Source organism: Macaca thibetana, chromosome 9 (genome assembly GCF_024542745.1).
Source record: "Macaca thibetana thibetana isolate TM-01 chromosome 9, ASM2454274v1, whole genome shotgun sequence".
In the NCBI taxonomy this organism is placed as follows: Eukaryota; Metazoa; Chordata; class Mammalia; order Primates; family Cercopithecidae; genus Macaca; species Macaca thibetana.
The window spans coordinates 49,600,321-49,624,378 of NC_065586.1; the positions used below are offsets into that span (position 1 = coordinate 49,600,321).

General features: G+C 43.3%; 1 protein-coding gene across 1 annotated transcript in view; it reads right to left on the bottom strand.

Annotated features, from left to right (window-relative positions):
- RGR (retinal G protein coupled receptor) overlaps positions 1–24,058 on the bottom strand; it is a 282,289-nt gene that overhangs the window by 89,554 nt on the left and 168,677 nt on the right. The gene's annotated exons all lie outside the window — the stretch shown is intronic.

The window sequence follows — 24,058 nt, forward strand, 5'->3', positions numbered from 1 at the left end:
AGCATTGTAAGTGCTGTCTATACTGAAGGAAGGGGAGGTAGGTTGCTCAGTCAGATGAAGTCAGCAAGGGGAGGGAGGGGACGCTCTGCAGAGATGGACTGAGATTGGGTGGGGGATGGCCTGGCATGGTAGGTCAGGTCATGGTGGGCTTCCTGGACCAGCAGAAGAATCAGACTGGCAAAAGGGAGGCTGGGGGATCCTTTAGCCAGGTAGAGACTGTTTCCAGGAGTGCTTTGGGCTCCTTTTCCATCAGAGCGGGTCTGAGTTCCCTTTAATAATAGTGCATGGGTGCCTGAACACTTGCTAGGCTCTGGCCTCAGATGGTGTCAGAGGATCCAGAGCCCCTGGGCCTATGAGAGATGGTGGGTAGGAGGAATATTTTTTGGGAGAAATGAGGATGTTTCCCATGCACCCTGATGAGCCTCTGCCTGGGCTGCTCTCAAACCTCCACTCCCAAACCAGCTCTACTCAACCTTCCAGCCCCAGCTCAAGAATCTCCCTACCTTGAAGCCTTCCCTGGCCCCTGGTACAGGTAGTGTTAATGCATGCTATGACCTTTACCTCAGCCTGCTGTTTGCCACTGGATGGTGGGCTCCTGGAAACTCAAGACCTGAGCCCAGGGCAAATCATGGGCAGAATCCCTGTGAGTTGGGGCAGGCCATGTGAGCCAGTTGCACCTTTATGCCTGGTTGAGCCTCTCTGGTCAGCTGTGAGCAGTGCAGAGCTCTGCAATGTCTTGGGTGTGCTGAAGGTCCACTGTGACACCTGCCCATCTGGCCCCAGGAAGCTGTCATCCGGGAGGTCAGACTTGGGCAAGAGGAGGCAACGCAGCCAAATGCTTAGAGGATATAAGAATTGAGGAGCATGCAAATTCCCTTCCAGCAATGAGAATGCTAAGATGCGTGGGAGGTTGTTTCTATGTTGTTGAGCATGGGTTGGGGGTTGTCCCTGGCTGAAGAAAAAGTGTGAATTTTGGCTGGGTGCGGTGGCTTACACCTGTAATCCCAGCACTTTGGGAGGCTGAGGTGGGTGGATCACGAGGTCAGGAGACCAGTCTGAACAATGTGGTGAAACCCTATCTCTACTAAAAATACAAAATTAGCTGGGCGTGGTGGTGCGTGCCTGTAATCCCAGCTACTCAGGAAGCTGAGATTTCTTGAACTCGGGAGTCGGAGGTTGCAGTGAGCCAAGATCGTGCCAGTGCACTCCAGCCTGGGCGACAGAGCGAGACTCCGTCTCAAAAAGAAAAAGAAAAAAAGAAAAAAATGTGAATTTTGTGTCATGCACAGAACTGTGCTTGCCCTTGTGACGTGGTGCCCACCTGTCCTTTGCCTTAATAAGGATGAACTTCTTCTTTTTTTTTTTTTGAGACGGAGTTTCACTCTTGTTGCCCAGGCTAGAGTGCAATGGCACAATCTCGGCTCACCACAACCTCTTCCTCCCGGGTTCAAGCAATTCTCCTGCCTCAACCTCCTGAGTAGCTGAGATTACAGGCATGTGCCACCATGCCTGGCTAATTTTGTATTTTTAGTAGAGACAGAGTTTCTCCATGTTGGTCAAGCTGGTCTCGAACTCCCGACCTCAGGTGATCCACCTGCCTCGGCCTCCCAAAGTGCTGGGATTACAGGTGTGAGTCACAGCGCCCAGACTAAGGATGAGCTCCTAACCAAAAAAACTGATGTTGATTCCTAGCTTGAAGAACATATGGGAAGATGTCAGTACCTGGTTCAACACCTCAGAATCTCCCTGGTTCCTGGAAGCCAGTTCAGACATTGCCCACTGCCAGATACTGGCCAATGGTGCACCTCACTGGCCTTCTCTTTTTGTCACAGATTAGAGAAACAATTTAGAACACCTGCTCAGGCTGCTTAGTGGGCAAATCAATGGCAGGAGACATTTTGACGGGTAGCCCTTATGCTTTTATGCATTTGCAAAAACTAAAATTGATTCACACAAATAAACTGGTTTCTTTGAACTATACATCATGCTATGTCAGTTACCTGCCTGGCCCCAGAGAGATTCTGTTTGCAGGCTGTGGTCTGAGTCCTGGTATCTGTGTGAAGCAGACAGCAGCCACAGCAGAAGGCGGGGACAGGAAGACCCCAGGAGTCTCTGCAATTGTCTACCAGGGACAATTGCAGAGCTGGAGCCCAGGAGAGGCTTGAGGGCGAGGAAGAGGTGGGGTTCCTCTTGAGGCTGCATTGCTAGCTGGGACACCGCTCTTACTTGGAGTGCCTGCTACGCGTTAATAACCTCAGCAACGTTCCCTAAAGGTGCTTCCTAAGGTTAGAATTACGTCTATGTTCCATATCAGGATCAGCACCACGATTTTATTTTTCTCAGGGCTCATTTGAGGGTGTTGTCATGAGTTCTCTGGGCAGCATCACACCTTCAGCTGGCACTCACCTGTTACCTGTTTTTTGTTGAAATAGTTCCTTGTTGCTTTTGGTAAACCATCATCAGAGGTGAAAAGAACAAGCTAGCTGGCAGAGTTCAGGGACTAGGCCAACTCTTTTTTTTTTTTTTTTTTTTTTTTTTTTTTTTTTTTTTTTTTGACGGAGTCTTGCTCTGTAGCCCGGGCTGGAGTGCAGTGACCGGATCTCAGCTCACTGCAAGCTCCGCCTCCCGGGTTTGCGCCATTCTCCTGCCTCAGCCTCCGGAGTAGCTGGGACTACAGGCGCCCGCCACCTCGCCCGGCTAGTTTTTTTTTGTATTTTTAGTAGAGACGGGGTTTCACCGTGTTAGCCAGGATGGTCTCGATCTCCTGACCTCGTGATCCGCCCGTCTCGGCCTCCCAAAGTGCTGGGATTACAGGCTTGAGCCACCGCGCCCGGCCTAGGCCAACTCTTAAAGCTGACTGTAGTCGCTGAGCAGTGGTACAGGAATTAGGGGCAGACTCTCAGGTTAGTGAAGAGAAAGATTCATCTGGATCCACTGATCAACCGAACCAGGTCTTTGGTCATTTTCTCAAGATCCCTCAACCACTCAGCCATGGAGTCAGAAAGACTTTAGGTTCTCAACACAGCCCTTCTTCTCACTGAAGAACAGAGACTACGAGCACTAGTTTCTGCTAAAAGCAGGAAGAATTTCTTATATCAGGGGCTCTCTGCCTTCACTAGTCACACATACAATTCACAGATTTGCAGGTTTTCCTGGGACCATATATTTCGAAGGAAGAAAAGATTCAGATGTCAAATTCTACCTGCTTTTAAAACACTTACAGAAAAATGACGGAAGCAATCCATGCCACATTAATTTAAACAACACAGGGCATAAAGTGTAAGTTCTGCCTCAACTCCACTCCCCAGCGACAATCACTGTTCACAGATTTTCACCTGCTTTTAACATTTCAAAGAGAGCTGTCAAATTCTTGCTTTAAAAAAGGAAGAAACACCTCGGGCTCTTTAGAAAATTCAAAATCTCATGTTGAGCTGAGAAAGGTGAAAATGAGAGGCATTTTAACAGGAATACCTGTTAATTTTGAGCATATGCAGTTTTGGTACAAAAAATACTCAAATTTGAGGTTTAGATGATTTCCAAAGGTGGTTTTGAAAACTTAGCTGCCTTCCTGAGAAGAAAAGTTCTCCAGAGACACACGTAACACACTGGGGAATTTGTAAGGAAGACCTTTTTTTTTTTCAATTTAATTTGTAATTTCTTTTTTTTTTTTTTTTTGAGACAGAGTCTCGCTGTGTCGCCCAGGCTGGAGTACAGTGGCCGGATCTCAGCTCACTGCAAGCTCCGCCTTCCGGGTTCACACCATTCTCCTGCCTTAGCCTCCCGAGTAGCTGGGACTACAGGTGCCCGCCACCTCGCCCAGCTAGTTTTTTTGTATTTTTTAGTAGAGACGGGGTTTCACCGTGTTAGCCAGGATGGTTTCGATCTCCTGACCTTGTGATCCGCCCGTCTCGGCCTCCCAAAGTGCTGGGATTACAGGCTTGAGCCACCGCGCCCGGCTTAATTTGTAATTTCTAAGACCAGTTAGGATATTGCCTGAAGCGTCCCCACCCTTTACTGGCAAACCACTTTGGGCGTGAGTTACACACTTCACTCCCAGTCACCATGCTCTTCTTTCAAAAGCATTTTATAGACCCCCAACATTGATCAGAAATGACTCTCCCACCTTATTTACTTAGAAAACTGCAGCTCATCTTATAATGAAGGGAGGCACCAGGCCTGGGCACCATCCTTTGTTTGTCTCCTCATTTAATTATCTCCCCCCTTCAGGGAGACAGGCATTTACTTGTTACCTTACTCAACAGGGAAAGGGAACCTTCCTTTCACTCCATAAAAAAGGTTGTGGGAATTTTTCAACTGGAACCAGATCTGTCTGACTCCAAAGGTTCTTTCCAGAGCTCTGTGAGAGCTCGTGCACAAATGAGAATAACTCACAACGCTGATGTTCAGTGTACACACACCTGTCACAACCTGTACGAAAACCCAATAGTTTCCTCCATTTTTACAGTTAATCTGAACTTCCTTGTAAGTCTCCAGCCTACTGCCTCCGGGCATCCTGCTGCTGAAGTCAAGGCTGGTATGTCTGTCCGGTATCTGTTCCCTCAACCCCCGATCCTTTTGAGGATACACTTGGCTCTTGTGGGTGCTGTGAATTTTCCCACTGTTAATCAACAAAAAGAGTCAAACTCTGTATATTTGAAGAGATTTATTCTGAGCCAAATATGAGTGACCAACAGCACATGACACAGCCCCAGGAAATCCTGAGAACATGTGCCCAGGGAAGTTGGGCTACAGCTTGGTTTTATACATTTTATGGATGTAGCAGGAAGAGTGGCAGACAATACCTCTCAGACACTGAGTTAAAGAAAGAAGGGGTTTATTCGGCTGGGAGCATCGGCAAGACTCCTGTCTCAAGAGCCGAGCTCCCTGGGTGAGCAATTCCTGTCCCTTTTAATGGCTCACAACTATAAGGGGGTCCACATGAGAGGGTCCTGATCAATTGAGCAAGCAGAGGGTACGTTGACTGGGGGATGCATACACCAGTAATTAGAAACAGAACAGGACAGGGATCTTCACAGTGCTTTTTTATGCAAATAACCAATTAAGTCAGGGGTCTATCTTTAACTACCAGGCCCAGGGTGTGGCACCGGGCTGTCTGCTTGTGGAAATCATTTCTGCCTTTTAGTTTTTACTTCTTCTTTCTTTGGAGGCAGAAATTGGGCATACGACAATATGAGGGGTGGTCTCCTCCCTTAGGGAGACTTAAGACAACAGTTGATACATGTAAGATGCCTATTGTTCTATCAGAGGCATTTGAACCAGAGCAACTCTATCTTAAATAGGGGCTGGGTAAAATAAGATTGAGACCTACTGGACTGCATTCCCAGAAGGTTAGGCATTCTTAGTCACAGGATGAGATGCTAGATCAGCACAGGTACAGGTCACAAAGATCTTGCTGATAAAACAGGATGCAGTGAAGAAGTCGGCTACATTCCAGCAAAACTAAGATGACAAGAAAATGACCTCTGGTCGTTCTCAAGGCTCATTATATGCTAATTATAATGTATTAGCTTGTCAAAGGCACTTCCACCAGTGCCATGACAGTTTACAAAAGCCATGGCAATGTCAGGAAGTTACCCTATAAGGCCTAAAAATGGGAGGAACTCTCAGTTCCGGGGATTGCCCATCCCTGGAAAACTCATGAAAAATCCAATCCTTGTTTAGCATACAATCAAGAAATCACTATATGTATACTGTTGAGTAGCCCATGCTGCTGTTCTGCCTATGGAGTAGCCATTCTTTATTCCTTTATTTTCTTAATAAACTTGCTTTCACTTTACTCTGTGGACTCACCTGGAATTCTTTCTTGCACGATGTCCAAGAACCCTCTCTTGGAGTCTGGATTAGGACCCCTTTCCAGTAGTAGTTATGTACAGAAAGATGGGACAGTTCAAAGGAGTGGTGGTTCCAGGTCATAGGTGGAGACCTGGGATCAATCGAAAGGAATGTCTGGGTTAAGATACGAGGTTGTGGAGACCAAGGTTCTTACTATGCAGATGAAGTCTCCAGGTAGCTGGCTTCGGAGCTCTTGTCAGACCTGAGAAGGCACCAGACTCTTAGTTAATTCTCTCCTGGATCAGGGAAAAGACTTGGAAATGTAGCAGGATGAGCAGCAGACAAAACTCATCAGACACCAAGTTAAAGAAGGAAGGGGTTTATTCGGCTGGGGGCATTAGCAAGACTCTTATCTCAAGAGCCAAGCTCTCCAAGTGAGTAATTCCTGTCCCTTTTAAGGGCTCACAACTCTAAGGGGGTGCATGTGAGAGGGTTGTGATTGATTGAGCAAGCAGGGGGTACGTGATTGGAGACTACATGCACCGGTAATTAGATGGGAAGAAAACAAGATAGGGATTTTCACAGTGCATTTCTATACAATGTCTGTAATCTATAGATAACATAACTGATTAGGTCAGGGGTTGATCTTTAACTACCAGGCCCAGGGTGCGGCACCAGGTTGCCTGCCTGTGGATAGGATGGAAAGGGTGTGGGATTCTCTATAGAATGTAGATTTTCCCCACAAGAGACAGCTTTGCAGGACCATTTCAAAATACATCAAAGAAGTATATGTTGGGGTAAAATATTTCAATTTCCTTCAGGGCTTGCTACCTGTCATGTGATACTACACTAGAGTCAGGCTGGAATTTGGTATCTTATTGGTATAAAAAGTCTGTTTTATTAGTCTTAAGATCTCTGTTTTAATGTTAATACTGTTTAGTTGTGCCTGAATTACAAAGGAGGAGAGTATAATGAGGCATGTCTGACTTCCTCTTATCATCATGGCCTGAACTAGTTTATTCAGGTTTACTTTGGAATTCCCTTGGCCAAGAGGAAGGGAGTCCATCAGTCAGTTGAGGGGCTTACAATTTTATTTGGGGTTTACCTTGTTTTAAGGGAGGAGACCGCCCCTCATATGATGATATTTCTGCCTCCAAAGAAAGAAGAAGTAAAAACTAAAAGGCAGAAATGAAATCCACAGGCAGACAGCCCAGCACCATACCCTGGGCCTGGTAGTTAAAGATCGACCCCTGACCTAATCAGTTATGTTATCTATAGATTACAGACATTGTATAGAAATGCACTGTGAAAATCCCTACCTTGTTTTGTTCCGATCTAATTACGGGTGCATGCAGCCTCCAGTCACCTACCCCCTGCTTGCTCAATCAATCACGACCCTCTGACATATACCCCCTTAGAGTTGTGAGTCCTTAAAAGGGACAGGAATTACTCACTCGGGGAGCTTGGCTCTTGAGACAGGAGTCTTGCCGATGCCCCTGGCTGAATACACCCCTTCCTTCTTTAACTCGGTGTCTGAGGAGTTTTGTCTGTCGCTCGTCCTGCTACATTTCTTGGTTCCCTGACTGGGAAGCGAGGTGAATGGCGGATGGTTGAGGCAGCTACGTAGGCGGCTTAAGCCTGCCCTGTGGAACATCCCTGTGGGGGACTCCGACTAGCCCAAGCAACACAGATCCTGAGAGCACTCCTGGGTAGGCATTTGCCCTGGTGGGACACCTCACCAGAGCAGTGTGTGGCAGGCCCCCATGAAGGATCAACGCAGTGGCTGAACACTGGGAAGGAACAGGCGCTTGGAATCTGGACATCTAAAACTTGGTAAGACTAGTCTTTGAAACTTGCCCACTCCGTTTGAGTGGAAGCGTGGCCTGATCACCCACGGCGTGCCTTTATTGGCACTTTGGTTTGGTTTTGGTTTTGATTTGGTTTGAATTGCTTGACAGGACTGGTCTTGGGAACTTGCCCACTCCATTTGAGTGGAAGCGTGCCTGATCACCCACAGCGTGCCTTTATCGGCACTTTGGTTTTGGTTTTGACTTGGTTTGAATTGCTTGACAAGATTGGTCTTGGGAACTTGGCAACTCCATTTGAGTGGAAGCGTGGCCTGATCACCCACGGTGTGCCTGTATTGGCACTTTGGTTTTTGTTTTTGACTTGACTTGGATTGGTTGATATTTTGGTTTTAGTTTTGACCTGGCTTGGATTTTTGGATACTCTGATTTTGGTTTTGATTTTGGTTTGGTGCAAACTGCAAAAGTGTGTGTGTGCCCTTTTTACCCGCTCTTTGTTTTGTGGTGTGAGCATGGTGTTTTGTCTTGAAGAAGCATAGGTCAGGCACAAATAAGCCCACCCTGCTAGGAACTATGTTGAAAAATTTCAAAAAAGAATTTAAGGGAGACTATGGAGTACTATGACACCAGTAAAACTTAAAACTTTTGTGTAAGATAGACTGGCCAGCATTAGAAGTAGGTTGGCCCTTAGAAGGAAGCCTGGACAGGTCCCTTGTTTCAAAGGTATGGCACAAGGTAACATGTAAGCCAGGGAACCCAGACCAGTTCCTGTACATAGACACTTGGTTACAGCTGGTTTTAGACCTCCCGCCCCCAACACACAGCAGTTGAGAGAACAACAGCATAAGCGGCTGGCTGAGGCAAGGAAAAACCAGCAGAGAGAGAGAAAGGAAAGAGACAGAGAGGAAAAGAGGCAAAGAGAGAGAGAAAGAGACAGAGAGGAAGAGACAGACAAAGAGGGAGTCAAGGAGAGAGAGAGAAAGAAAGAGAGAGGCAGACAGAGAGAGAGAGAGGAAGAGACAGACAAAGAGGGAGTCAAGGAGAGAGAGAGAAAGAAAGAGAGAGGCAGACAGAGAGAGGAAGAGACAGACAAAGAGGGAGTCAAGGAGAGAGAGAGAAAGAAAGAGAGAGGCAGAGAGAGAGAGAGAGGAAGAGACAGAGGCAAAAGGAAAGTCAAAGAGAGAGAGACAAAGTCAAAGAGAGAAAGAAAGAAAGAGAGAGATATACAAGTAGTTAAGAAAAAAAAAAGTGTACCCTATTCCTTTAAAAGCCATCATACCAATTCTAATTTGGACAAAACAAGGTCTTATTAATAGCAAAAGATAATTAAAATCCCAAACTTACAAGGTTTTCAACAAAAGTAAAGTTTGCTAAAAGTTAACAGTATAACATGTATTATAGTAATTTCTATTCTTGTGGCCTTAGACAGTCTAGTCCACAGACATAAAAAAAGGTTTGCTTTGGAAAAGAATGGTTATTATCTTTGAAAAACGAAAGGTGGGGAGGGGGCGAATTTATATAAAAAGAGTGTTATATGGTAAATTCTTGTCCTAAAATAAATTAACTGGTTGTTTAAAGAAAGAAACGTTTGTAATAAGTCAGAAAGTTAAGGCATGTTGAAAAATTGCCTGTAAAAGTTGTGAAAGAAAAAAAAAAAGGTTATAAAAAAAGTGTGTTAAAAAAAGAACTTATGCAAAAAATGTTGTATAATTTAAAAGTAACTAGGCCTCCTGAATGTAAAACTATTGAAAAAAACAAACAGTTTATGTGCAAGGTGTATAAGAAAAGTAAAATATACCTTTGGTAAAAGGATTATAAGGAGGCATAAGAATGTACATTTTTACCTACATTAAAAAATTTAAAAAAAAATTATTGTTTTGAAGGTTTAAGCAAGTTTTAAAATGTTAATTGCAAAGAAAATTCTGTGTCTAAACATATTAGCTAAAGTTAAAGAAGTATCATCCAGTTTTTCTGTGAACTGGACATTAAAGTAAAAGCATAACAGGTTTTTCTTAAAGCACCAACCTGCTCTTTAGTAAAAATTATAAAAGGTTAAAAAGAGTCTATAAAATCTTACCTTATGGTCAAACATTAAAAATTAGATAAATAGCCGGGCGCGGTGGCTCAAGCCTGTAATCCCAGCACTTTGGGAGGCCGAGACGGGCGGATCACAAGGTCAGGAGATCGAGACCATCCTGGCTAACATGGTGAAACCCCGTCTCTACTAAAAAAAATACAAAAAACTAGCCGGGCGAGGTGGTGGACGCCTGTAGTCCCAGCTACTCGGGAGGCTGAGGCAGGAGAATGGCGTGAACCCGGGAGGTGGAGCTTGCAGTGAGCTGAGATCCGGCCACTGCACTCCAGCTTGGGTGACAGAGTGAGACTCCGTCTCAAAAAAAAAAAAAAAAAAATTTAGATAAATATGTCTACAAGGTTTTATTAAAATTAGGTTTAACATTAATAACACACTAATATAAAGATAAAATTTAGCTTATCTGGTATAAAAATCATATGAGAAGCATTGTTAAATATAAAATGGTATTTGGCTTTCTTTGGTTTAAAAACTAATGAAAATAGGTGCTAAAGGAAATTTCTCAGTAAAAAGGCAGTAAGGACTATAAAGTCCACTGCCAAGGTCCCCACATTTAAAGCAAAAGGTCCATTTCTTAAAAATTATATACGTGGTTTATCTTCCACTTTCCTTTCTCGCAAAACAAAAACAAAAACAAAAAACAAACAAACAAAAAAAAACAAAAACAAAAAAAACTAAGAGTCTTTTAGCACATGTACCACCCCTAGGATTTCCAGTAAACCAGCACCAGCCTGAAGATCACGTTCTCATTAAAGGATGGAAAGAAGAAAAACTCGACCCAGCCTGGGAAGGACCCTACCTTGTGCTGCTAACCAACAAGACTGCTGTTCGTACAGCAAAAAAGGATAGACTCATCACACCTGAGTCAAGAAAGTGCCACCCCCTCCAGAGTCGTGGGCCATAGTTCCAGGGGAAAACCCTCCCAAACTAAAGCTAAGAAAAATTTAACTCTTTTCATCTATTCTATTACTCTTTCTTCTTTCCTCATTCTATTGCTGGCCATCTAGTTAACATAACCAACTCAATTTTGCCTCAAACTATTGCATTTATTTATTTATTTATTTATTTTTTGAGACAGAGTCTCGCTCTGTCCCCCGGCTGGAGTGCAGTGGCGCGATCTCGGCTCACTGCAAGCTCCGCCTCCCGGGTTCCTGCCATTCTCCTGCCTCAGCCTCCCAAGTAGCTGGGACTACAGGCACCCGCCACCGCGCCCGGCTAATTTTTTGTATTTTTTGTAGAGACGGGGTTTCACCGTGGTCTCGATCTCCTGACCTTGTGATCCGCCCGCCTCGGCCTCCCAAAGTGCTGGGATTACAGGCGTGAGCCACCGCGCCCGGCCAAACTATTGCATTTAATGCTTGCCTTGTTATACCCTGTGGGGACTTGCCAAGTCAAAGACAGCTTTCTACTTCAGAAAAGTACTTCTTGTCCCTCCTGACTGTCCTCAGACTGGGCATTAGTAAACTAGGACCATTTATTCCAGGGAGATTTTGATAAAGACCCCAGTGCCAACTGGGAGTCTTGCCCCCGATGTACAGCTTTCATGCCACAGTTGGTCCAACGTTCTGTGGACCGCTGAAGAGCAAAGATGGACTGCCCCAACTGGTTTTTGTAATTTCCTAAAATCATACATTCATTTTACTATAGGATCATAGAAGTTAAAGACTTAAAACAAACTTTAGCAATTAAGACAGGATATCAAGATGCAAATGCCTGGTTAAAATGGATCAAATATTCCATCTGCATGTTAAATAAAAGCAATTGTTATGCTTGTGCACATGGCAGGTCAGAGGCCCAGATTGTCCCCTTTCCACTAAAGTGGTCCTCCAGTCGACCAGGTGTGGGCTGCATGGTAGCTTTTTTCCAGAATTCTACAGCCTGGAGTAACAAGTCATGCCAAGCTCTCTCTGCTATATCCCAAAGTCCAGCACCCTGTGGGTCAGCCCCCGAGGGCCATCCAGCCTCTGTCTCCCAACGCTAAGTTCACTTCATGTCTCTCATGACAAGGAGGAAACAGCGTTCCTTGGAGACCTGAAAGGATGCAGTGAGCTTAAAAATTTTCAAGAGTTTATCAATCAGTCAGCCCTTGTTCATCTCTGAGCAGATGTGTGGTGGTATTGTGGTGGACCTTTGCTGGACACTCTGCTGAATAACTGGAGTGGCAGTTGTACTTTAGTCCAATTGGCTATCCCTTTCACCCTGGCATTTCATCACCCAGAAGGAAAAAAACATAAGACATCAAAAAGCGAGAGAAGCCCCTTATGGGTCTTTCGACTCTCATGTCTATTTAGACGCAAGTGGAGTCTCACGAGGAATACCAGATCAATTTAAAACTGGAAATCAAATAGCTGCAAGATTTAAGTCAATATTTTGGTGGGTGACAGTTAATAAAAATGTAGATTAGATAAACTACATCTATTACAACCAACAGCAATGAGGTTTTCATGAATTAAAAGAAAAACTCACATTGGTCCCAGCCCTGAGGCTACCTGCCCTGACAAAACTCTTTACACTCTATGTGTCAGAAAGAGAAAATAATGGCAGTTGGAGTTTTAACTCAGACTGTGGGGCCCTGGCAAAGGCCATTGGCCTATCTCTCAAAACAACTAGACAGGGTTTCCAAAGGCTGGCCCCCAGGTCTAAGGGCCCTAGCAGCAATGGCCCTGTTAGCACAAGAAGCAGATAAACTAACCCTTAGGTAAACCTGATTATAAAGGCCCCCCATGCTGTGGTAACTTTAATAAATGCCAAAGGACATCATTGATTAACAAATGCTAGATTAACCAAGTACCAAAGCTTGCTATGCGAAAATCCCCACATAACCATTGAAGTTTGCAACACCCTAAACCCCACCACCTTGCTCCCGGTATTAGAGAGCCCAGTTGAACATAACTGTGTAGAGGCATTGGACTCAGTTTATTCAAGTGGGCCCAACCTCTGAGACCACCCTTAAACATCAGTAAACTGTGAGCAACACATGGATGAGAGCAGCTTCCCCAAGCCCTGTGAAGTGACTCCGAAGAAGACGACAAGCCCTGCTGCAGTCACACCCGGAAGCTGACTGGTCCACACATGGCCGAAGCTTGAGGAAACTCATTGTGGAACTCATTTTCCTTAAAATTTGGACTTGTACAGTAGGGACTTCAATTGACCTTCCTCGGACTGAGGGCTGTTCCCAGTGTATACATCAAGTCACTGAGGTAGGACAAAAGGTTGCCATGGTCCTATTATTTTATGGTTGTTATAAGTGTACTGGAACTCTAAAAAGAACTAATTTGTATAATGTTATTCTATACAAGGTATGTAGCCCAGGAAATGACCAACCTGATGTGTGTTATGACCCATCTGAGCCTCCCATGACCACAGTTTTTAAAATAAGATTAAGAACTGAAGACTGGAAGGGGCTCGTAAATGATACGAGTAAAGTGTTAGCCAAAACAGAAAAAAAAAAAGGGTTCCCAAACAAGTCACCTTGAAATTTGATGCCTGTGCTGTCATTAATAGTAATAAGTTAGGAATAAGGTGTAGTTCTCTTAATTAGAAAAGAGGCTATATTGGCCGGGCGCGGTGGCTCAAGCCTGTAATCCCAGCACTTTGGGAGGCCGAAACGGGCGGATCACGAGGTCAGGAGATCGAGACCATCCTGGCTAACACGGTGAAACCCCGTCTCTACTAAAAAATACAAAAAACTAGCCGGGCGAAGTGGCGGGTGCCTGTAGTCCCAGCTACTCGGGAGGCTGAGGCAGGAGAATGGTGTGAACCCGAGAGGAGGAGCTTGCAGTGAGCTGAGATCCGGCCACTGCACTCCAGCCTGGGTGACAGAGCAAGACTCCGTCTCAAAAAAAAAAAAAAAAAAAGAAAAGAGGCTATATGGCAGAAAATAAGTACATCTGTCATAAACTAGGACTGTGTGGAAATAAATGTAAATACTGGTCTTGTGTCATTTAGGCCACTTGGATTGAAAAAAAAAAAAAAAAGAAACAAAATGAAAAGGATCCAGTCCATCTTCAGAAAGGAAAAAATGGTCCTTCCTGTATTAAGGGACAGTGTGACCCTTTAGAGCTAGTAATAACCAATCCCCTTGATCCTTGCTGGGAAAAAAGGGAACATGTAACCCTAAAAATTGATGGAGCTAGACTGGATCTTCAAATAAATATTGTGGTTTGAGAAAAAGTTTATAAATGCTGTCCTGAGCCAGTATTTCAAACCTTCTATGATAAACTAAAAGTGCCAGTACCAGAAATTCCAGGAAAAACAAGAAATTTGTTTTTGCAATTAGCCGAGCATGTAGCCGAGTCTCTCAATGTCACTTCATGTTATGTATGTGGAGGAACTGTAATAAGAGATCAATGGCCATAGGAAGCCCGAGAATTAGTACCTACAGACCCAGTTTCTGATGAATTCCCAGCTCAAAAGAATCATCCTAATGATTTCTAGGTCCTAAAAGTCTCAATTATTGGACAACATCGCATAGCTAGAGAAGGGAAAGAATTCACTCACCCCGTAGGAGGACTTAGTTGTCTGAGACAGAAACTATATAATGGTACCACAAAAACAATCACTTGGTGGAGTTCAAATCACCCAGAGAGAAATCCATTCAGTAAATTCCCAAAGTTGCAAACTGTGTGGACCCACCCAGAGTCCCAGTGGGACTAGACAGACCCACTGGATTATATTGGATATGTGGACATTGAGCTTACACCAAATTACCTGACCAGTGGGCAGGTAGTTGTGTCATTGGCATTATTAAACCATCTTTCTTCCTACTGCCCATAAAAACAGATGAACTCCTGGACTTTCTTGTCTATGCTTCCTGCGAAAAGAGAAGCACAGCTATAAGAAATTGAAAAAATGATAAATGGCTCCCTGAGAGAATCATACAATATTATAGACCTGATACTTAGGCACAAGATGACTCTTGGGGATACTGGACCCCCATTTACATGATCAACCGAATCATACAGTTACAAGCTGTCTTAAAAATAATCACTAATAAAACCGGCAGAGCCTTGACTATTCTGGCCTGGCAAGAAACTCAGATGAGAAGTGCTATCTATCAAAATAGATTAGCTCTCGACTACTTGCTAGGAGCTGAAGGAGGGGTCTGTAGGAAATTTAACCTTACTAATTGGTGCCTACACATAGATAATCAAGGGCAAGTAGTTGAAGACATGGTTAGAGATATGACAAAACTGGCACATGTGCCCATGCAAGTGTGACATAGATTTGATCCTATGGCTATGTTTAGAAAATGGTTCCCAGCGGTAGGAGGATTTAAAACTCTTATAATAAGAGTTATAATAGTAATAGGAACTTACTTACTGCTCCCTTGTTTGCTACCTGTACTTCTTCGAATGATAAAAAGCTTGATCGCTAACTTAGTTCACCAAAATGCTTCAGCACAAGTGTACTATATGAATCACTATGGATCTGTCTTGCAAGAAGACATGGGTAGTGAAAATGAAAGTGGGAACTCCCACTAATAAAATGAGTGAGAGTCTCAAAAGGGGGGAATAAGGGAGGAGACCACCCCTCATATTGTCTTATGCCGAATTTCTGCCTCCAAAGAAAGAAGAAGTAAAAACTAAAAGGCAGAAATGAAATCCACAGGCAGACAGCCCAGTGCCGCACCCCTGACCTAATCAGTTATGTTATCTATAGATTACAGACATTGTATAGAAATGCACTGTGAAAATCCCTATCTTGTTTTGTTCCCATCTAATTAAAGATGCGTGCACCCCCAAGTCATGTAACCCCTGCTTGCTCAATCAATCATGACCCTCTCACACACACCCCCTTAGAGTTGTGAGCCCTTAAAAGGGACAGGAATTACTCACTCGGGGAGCTTGGCTCTTGAGACAAGAGTCTTGCTGATGCCCCTGGTCAAAAAAACCCCTTCCTCCTTTAACTTGGTGTCTGAGGAGTTTTGTCTGCCACTCGTCCTGCTACAGTTTCACGTCTCCCTGTACCCTGGGTTGATCTGTCCACGACAGCATTGGTGGTAGGGCTACCCTGCCTCACTATGGCAGCAGCTAGCAGGCCTGCAGGCTCCTCCACAGGGAATGTGCTGAAATGTCATGATGTCCACTATGCCACAAAGATGACACTAGAAGGCAATGTCTTTCATTCTCCGATGGCCACTCTAGGTTGGTGTTGAAGCATGTGTGAAACCAGACCCTGGGCCCTTGATGGGCATACCCCCTTCATGTTTGGCCTTGCTCTCTCTCTCTCTCTCTCTCTGGAGTTTCTGTCTTTTGCCCCCAACCCTTCATACCCAGTCCAAGTTTCAGCCTAAAGTGGGGAACTCAGGACCCTTGTATTTGGTGTCTTTCTACCTCCCCCACACTTGCTTAAAAAGCACAGGCTCCACAGCCACACGATCCATGCTCTAACCAGCGCTATCCTATGTTTTAGCTGTGTGACCAGCACAAGTTGCTCAACTTCTCTGTGCCTTTGTTATTTTGAATGTAAAATAGTAGATGCAGCTGTAGAGGAACAGATTCACTGGATGAGAGTGTAATGTTAAACGTGCCACGCAATATGAACATACTTTTTTATTATTTTAGGTGGCCAATTTTCAGAAGTGGGGTACATAGCTTTCCCTTCCTTTCTCAATTTTTCTTACCCCCCCGTGTTTATTATAATTGAGTATTACAATAGTTAAGGATAAAAGGCTTTTACTTTTTTGAGACAGGGTCTCCTCTTACTATGTTGCTCATGCTGCAGTACTGTGCCTATTCACGGGTGCAATAACAGTGCCCTGCAGCCTCAAACTTGTAAACCAAAAGTAAATTCTAAGCCCCACCCCCAACCAATGGAGTGGACTCCTCTTCTGGGCCAAGGGCATTCTAAAGTAAACCTGAAACACTAGTTCAGGCATGATGGGAATGGGTGGGAAGACAGGCCTCGTTACCCGTCCTCCCTTTGGAATTCAGGCACAGTCGACCAGCGTTAACATTAAAATAGAGACCTGAAGACTGACAAAAGACTCTTTGTAGCAATATGACAGCTAGCAGGCCCTGAAAAAAATATGTATTTTACCCCCAAAATGTATTTCTTTGACATATTCTGAAATGGCCCTGCAAATCTGTCTCTTGAGGGGAAAATCAACATTCCATAGAATTGATTTTCATCCTTTTCCAGGTCTTTTTCCTGATCCAGGAGAAAATTAACTAAGAGTCTAGTACCCAGTCTGATAAGAAGCATTTATAATCTATTCTCTCTGAAGCCTGCTACCTGGAGGCTTCATCTGCATAAGAAGAACCTTGGTCTCCACAACCTCTTATCTTAACCCACACAATCCCTTCAATTGATTCTAGATCTTTAGATAAACTTTCAACCAAATTGCTATTCAGAAAATCTTTGAATCCACCTAAGACCTGGAAGCCCCCCGCCCTTCGAGTTGTCCCACCTTTCTGTACTGAACCAATATACATCTTACCTGCATTCATTGAAGTCTTATGTCTCCCTAAAATGTACAAAACCAAGCTATAGTCCAACCACCTTGAGCACATGTTCTCACAATCTCCTGAGTTCTGTCATGGGTCATGGTCATGCATATTTGGCTTAGAATAAATCTCTTCAAATATTTTACAGAGTTGAACTCTTTTCATCAGCAAACTCTTGGGCTCAAGTGATCCTCCCACCTTAGCTTCCCAGGCAGCTGGAACTATAAGAACATGCCATCGTACCTGACTACGGAAAAAAGACTTTAGAACACTCAATTAACAAGGCCATTCTGACCCTGAAATTCTAGTGAAATTGAACTTAACACTGATCCAAAATGTAATACTTTTTCCCAGGATTTTTTTTTTTTAACTTCTGGATCTTTTTGGTTAACCTTGTAACCACTGGCTTAGATTTCCAGTTTCTGCAGAATTCTCATTATTTAATTTATAATATGATAATGAAGTTTATTTTTAAAATTATTTTTTGATAAATTATAATAATGTATTATGGCAGACACAGTGATGTTATATGTACACAGTGTGGAATCATGGAATCAAACTAATTACCATATCCATCACCTTAAATACACATCATTTATAACATCTCCTCATTCCCTGCCACCCACCAGCCCCGGTAACCACCATTCTACTCTCCGCTTCTATGAGTTTTAGATCCCATATGGAAATGAAAACGTGCATTGTCTTTCTGTACCTGGCTTATTTCTCTTAACATAAGGTCCTCCAGGTTCATCCTTGTTGCTAGTAACAGAATTTCATTCTTTTTAAAGGCATTTTTTTGAGTGGCATTCCATTGTGTATATATAGCACATTTTCCTTATCCATCTGTTAATGGACAGTTAGCTTGATTCCATATCTTGGCTATCATGAATAGTGTTGTGATAAATATAGTTTATATGTATATATGTGATAAATACAGATATCTCTTCGAGATACTGATTTCATTCCCCTAGAATATATAGCCAGTGGTGGGACTGCTGATCTTCCTTCCTTTTTCAACAGCAATCTGTCTCCAAAAAAATACCCCACCTCCAAAAAGTACCCCACCTCCCACTTGTGCTCAAAGATAGCTGATACTGCTTTAATGGGGAACGACTATTTTTCTTGCCACAATTTGAGGCAAAGGAAGCACACACACTGAAATTTAGGTCCAAAGGACTGATCCTAAGCCCATATCCAAGTGCAGATTTTGACAGAGAAAGGTGAGAGGACAAATAGAGCAAGTGCGGGAGGAACTCGGGCAGGAGGGAGGGAGGTTGTGTAGAAAGGAGAATTAGCAGCGCCAAAGCTTTCCTCTTTTGCCAGTGCTTAGAGCTGGAAAACTGCAGGTAGGGCTGGAATGGATCCTGTTTGTCGGCGTCTGTTCTGCACTTTGCAATTTGACAGCAGGCTTCCCAGCAGACATGTGTCACCTTGCCTCAGCATTTTCACCCCCACACCTAGCACCCCCAGGAAAGGGCAGGGATGTGGGAGGTGCAGCCAGGGCCTCTGGGGGTAAACTTCAACCTCACAGAAGGAGCCAGGCTAGGAGGACGCTGAAGGCCCTGGGTTCAGTTCTGCAGGGTGGAGAGACTCTCTGCTTTCCTGGGCCTTTCCACTAGTTCCAAGGTCTGGAAAGCTCCTCGTAAAGTGTTTCCATAATTTTCATTTTCTCTCCATTTGTACTTTGCCTTTAAAAAAAATTACTTAAGGGCAGCTATAATATACTTAAAAAGATACCAAAAGCCCCATTTTCTTATCAAATGCCCATTTTTTTTCTGCCACTCAGAATTAACAACAGTGAAAGTCATATCATAATTTCTCCAACTTCTTTTTAAATAACTGTTCTATTTAAATGAGGAAGGCAATCATGCTTGCATCTTCTGAGAAACTGTAGTTAAGGGTGGCGTCATTTGATTGTCACACAGCAGAGTCCTGGAGGACATTTTATAGCTTTTCAAGAATACCCACATTTTTGTCAAGGTCTTGCAGGCACAGAAGGTTGGGTTCTCTGCAAAGGAGGTCAGGAACTCCCCATGATGCTACACATGCGAGCTGAGCCAGACATTCCCCTTTTCACAAAGTACCAACCTTTCTGAGCTGGCATGTGTGGACTCAGATGTCTTGATATGCACTCCTTGTATTTGCCTCCTTCCTCTGAACTCCTGTGGCAATTAGTCTGAATAAACCTTTTGTAGTTTCCGGATAATGATTTTATAATTACCTTGAGTCACTGAAGTGTGTTGCTATTTCTTATCATTTAACTACTCTTGTACTACTTTAGAGTGTCTAATAAATGTTGATTTAATCTCTTAAAACAGTGGCTTCTAATGATTAACATTCCCCACCCACAGTAAAGGCTTCTGCCTTCAGCACTGCCTTCTCTCACTAGAATTAGATCCCTCCTGGCAACTGCCCACTCCCACTGCTCATTGAATGCTGTCTTCTAGAATGATGGGTTTCCAGCCATTCATCCTTGTGTTTCCCCACAGCTGGTGCCAAGAGTTCATTCCCTCAAGGTGTACCAAATGGAATGAACCTATTAAATCCCTCACTCTACTCACTAACAGATCACATCAAACCAGTAACGTGCCCTCTCTTAACGTCCATTTATATTCCTGTTTGGGAGTCATTCTGTATTGCTGACCTCAGTCCGTTCAACCTGCATACTTAAAAGTACATAACTGGGCCTTCTCTCTTCCTCCCCCTATGCCACTATGTGAGGACACAGCAAGAAGGCTACCATCTACAAGCTAGAAAGTGATCCTTGACTGAGTGTGGTGGCTCATGCCTGTAATGCCAGCACTTCGGTCTCAGAAAAAAAAACAGTGATCCTTCACCAAATACAGAACATGCTGGCACCTTGGACTTGGATTTCAAGCCTCTAGAACTGTAAGAAAATAAATTTTTGTTGTTTAAGCTTATAATTAAAAAAAAAAAAAAAAAAAGAAACCTTCAAAAAAGTACATAACTGGGTGGGGTCAGCTTGTTTGTACTTCAGAAGATCCCCTCTGAATCATAAGTAATAATTAGTTACTGAGGTCATTTATCAAAAGACAATGCTTTAGATACCTGTTCTTACAGGACAGTGAAGTATTAGAAAATCATGGGAAAAAGAAAACCACCCAAGAATTTTTTCCATTTTAAAATGCCACTGACTTTAAGACATTCTAGTTTTGAAAAAAAAAAAAAATCCTGAAATAGAATATGCACTTCAGAAGTGAAATGCAAAAAAATGCTGTATCTTAGAAATGAGATAATACAACTACTAAGCAAATAAAATAAACCTGTAGCATTCCTCCAATGAGATGGCCATGGGCCTGTTTTCTCTGTTGACTGTGTAAACACTCTGGACACATAGGTGAGAAAATCCACGTCAGCCATATGGAGGGTTAACTTGGAGGGATGATGGCCCACTGACACCACACCTGTGGGTCATCATGCCGCTTTTACAAAATTGCCCAGTGGAAAGCATAAATTGAAGGTTTAAAAACGACTAAACTTGTGTATACGGTTGTGAGGAAAAATGTCCATTCAGTCCTGCCAGAACACATTAATTTTATCTGAGTGTAGCCACAGGGATCCCCGCACTTCTATCTGTATCCAGTGAGGCTGCAACAACCTCATCGTCCATCAAGCTCTCTATGGAAGGTGGAAGGCTGAGGGAAGTCCCCTGAGGAAGAAGACTGACATTGCACTGGGTGACTCTGATGCAAGCTGCAAACGAGGCAGAATAGGATGCTGAGGCTGAGGGGAAGAGCTTGTGCAAGGCCTCCCCTCATGCTAACTGGGCAGCAGCCCATGAGATGCGGGCGAGAATGGTCCTTATGATTCTCCTCCCCAACCAGTCTTCCATTTAGGTTCATTTTTGCTCTGGCAAAAATACTCTCTTCACGGTTCTCAAATGTTAATGAATGTTCACCATCCATCTTCCTGAACCGCTTCAAAAAGAATCTTACTTTAAAGGCGCAAAGTCCTCAAGGTCGTAGCTTTCTCATCTATTCCTGAAAAATCGTTTCCATTTTGTGCTAGTTAAAAATGGAATGCATTTAAGGAAGGATTTCATGTTACTGATTAAATTGACCTTAAAAAAGGGTTTGATTTGTAGCTCGGAGTGGACTGGGCAATACAACAAAGGACTATTTTGTACCCTAAGAAATAGATGTGAGGAAGGCACGATGATTTCCATTATCCTTCACTGAGGTCAATTTTTTTTCACAAAAAACTAAAATGTTCACGTTCTATTTCCTTTAATTTACTCAGAATATTGATTCCCAAGATTTTAAAAGTGACTTACAATTTAATAGAACCTCAACCTATTTAATTTACATAGTGCTTCTGTGATTCTCAAACAAAATTTTACTTTTTCAACTTTTACTTTGGATTCATGGAATACCTCTGCAGGTTGTTACCTGTGTATATTGCGTGATGCTGAGGTTTGGAGTACCGATGATCTCATCACCGAGATACCGAGCACAGTGTCCAATAATTTTTCAACCCTTGCCCTACTCCTTCCTCTAGGAATCCCCAGTGTCTACTGCTGCCATCTTTATGTCCATGTTTAGCTCCCATTTGTGAGAACAGGAGGCATTTGGCTTTTTGTTCCTGGGTTAATTTGTTGTTTGTAATAGGATAATGGCCTCCAGCTAACTCACAGACAAGCTGGCTTTCTTTCATATAGCTGTGTCAAACACGGTTTTAGATCTATCATCTTCCCGGCATAATTGGTTAGGGAGTTTGTCTGATTCTTCTTCCCAGCCATATGACCTTGTGCAAAAATCAAACTTTGGGCAAAGAGTTCAATTCAAACATCAGCTATTACTAGTGTAGCTGGGCCATCCCACCCCAATGGAATTATGCAAGAATTGGGTATCACTCAGTTTCAGTACCTTTAACCTGGACACATCTTACCCAGATACAATTTCAAGGGAAACATGCCTACCCGTCTTCCTAGTTTTTTGGTTTTTTTGCCCAGCAGGAGTGCAGTGGCACAATCGCAGCTCACCACAGCTTCGAACTGCTAGGCTTAAGCAATCCTCCTCGGTAGCTGGGACTTCAGGCATGCGCCACTGCATCCTGCTAATTTTAAAATTTCTTGTAGAGATGGGTTTGTTGTGCAGATTGGTCTTGAACTCCTGGGATCAAGCAATCCTCCTGCCTCAGCCTCCCAAAGCATTGGGATTACAGGCATGAGCCACCACGCCTGGAGGTTTTAACGTGTCAGGCAAAGCACACACCCGCAGCAAGTGGAAATGCAGCTTCAAGACAATTTCCATTTCTTACCATCTTTTTCCACTTTGTCCATCTCTCCCTGCAACCCTCCTCCATCAATCATCCATTTTATAAAATGCCCATACTACCTTTTTCTATGTGCTTTACCTACTCTTACTCTCAAAAATTTCCTCCTGGGTCATCTTAGAAACTTATTATTCAGTCTGCATTTCACTTTGCTTACCTTTCTGTGACACTCATCCAATGGCCTATGGCCGTGTTTACACGGATTTGATATGCTTTAGAAGGCAATTACTTTTATTCATCATTGCCTCCCCTGGGCCCAGCTAGCATGGCACCTGTTACATAAAAAATTCATGTTTTCTGACTGTTCAGTAGATACCATTTTAAGCAACAACTCAAAGGGCCTTTTTCTTGGGATTATTTTAAAACGTTTCATTTATCCTTTAGTATTTCAGATGATGTCAAAAAATGAAAAATGGACATTTTCCTTTTTTACCTAAAGCCTATCCCTTTGCAGGTCATTACTCTTTGCTGTGAATGAGAAAAAAAAAAACCAAAACTGCTCTGTGGTATGTTAACAAGAGCCAAGAAACTAGTGATTGTTTTTCTATTGCCATTTTACAACTAGTATATTTTACAAATGACCACATTTTATATATCAGCTTACCTCTTATATGTTATTTATTTTTTTGGAGACGGAGTCTTGCTCTGTTGCCATGCTGGAGGGCAGTGGCACCATCTTGGCTCACAGCAACCTCCGCCTCCTCAGTTCAAGCGGTTCTCCTGCCTCAGCCTCCTGATACCTGGACTATAGGCGCACGCCACCACGCCCAGCTAATTTTTGTATTTTTAGTAGAGACGGGGTTTCACCATGTTGGCCAGGATGGTCTCCATCTCTTGATCTCATGATCCACCTGCCTCGGCCTCCCAAAGTGCTGGGATTATAGGCGTGAGCCACCGCACCCGGCCACCTTTTATATGTTATTTTACATAGTCTTCATTGGCTTAGCAAAGTCAGAAGTCCAATAACATAATGTCATTAACAACAACAACAACCACCAACCCAGGATGGGGGCAGTGGCTCAAGCCAGTAAAGCCAGCACTTAGGAAGGCCAAGGTGAGTGGATTGTTTGAGCCCAATTCGAGACCAAACTGAACCCCTCTAATAAAAAAAAAAAAGTAAAACAGTAAAAAACCCTTGGTTTTCTAGATAAACTGCCTGATACCATCACTGAAATTGTATCATTTTGTGTGTGAGTGATATTAATTTAAAAAAGACATAAACTTTGGGTTCTAAAAGGTGACTTAAAGAAAACAAGGCACTTTAAGATCATACTGATATGGGTATCAGGATGGGGTGGAGAAAAATAGAAAATTGGCATTTACATTTTTACTAATAAAAAAAAAGAGCATCAATAGCTAAGACTTATGTAATGCTTACTAAGTGCCTGCACATTTAACCGTAACCCTATAAGACAGGTTCCAATATATTCATTTTACAGGAGAGGAAACTGGGCACACAGAGGTTAAGTAATTTGCCCAAGGTCACATAAGAAATGAGTTGGGATTCAAATAGAGGTAGTCTAGCTACAAGTATCATGTACTTATCACATTGCACTATACTACACTGGCAAGAAACTAAGTTGCTTTCTTGAACACATCCCTATTCAAATGGCATGCATATGATT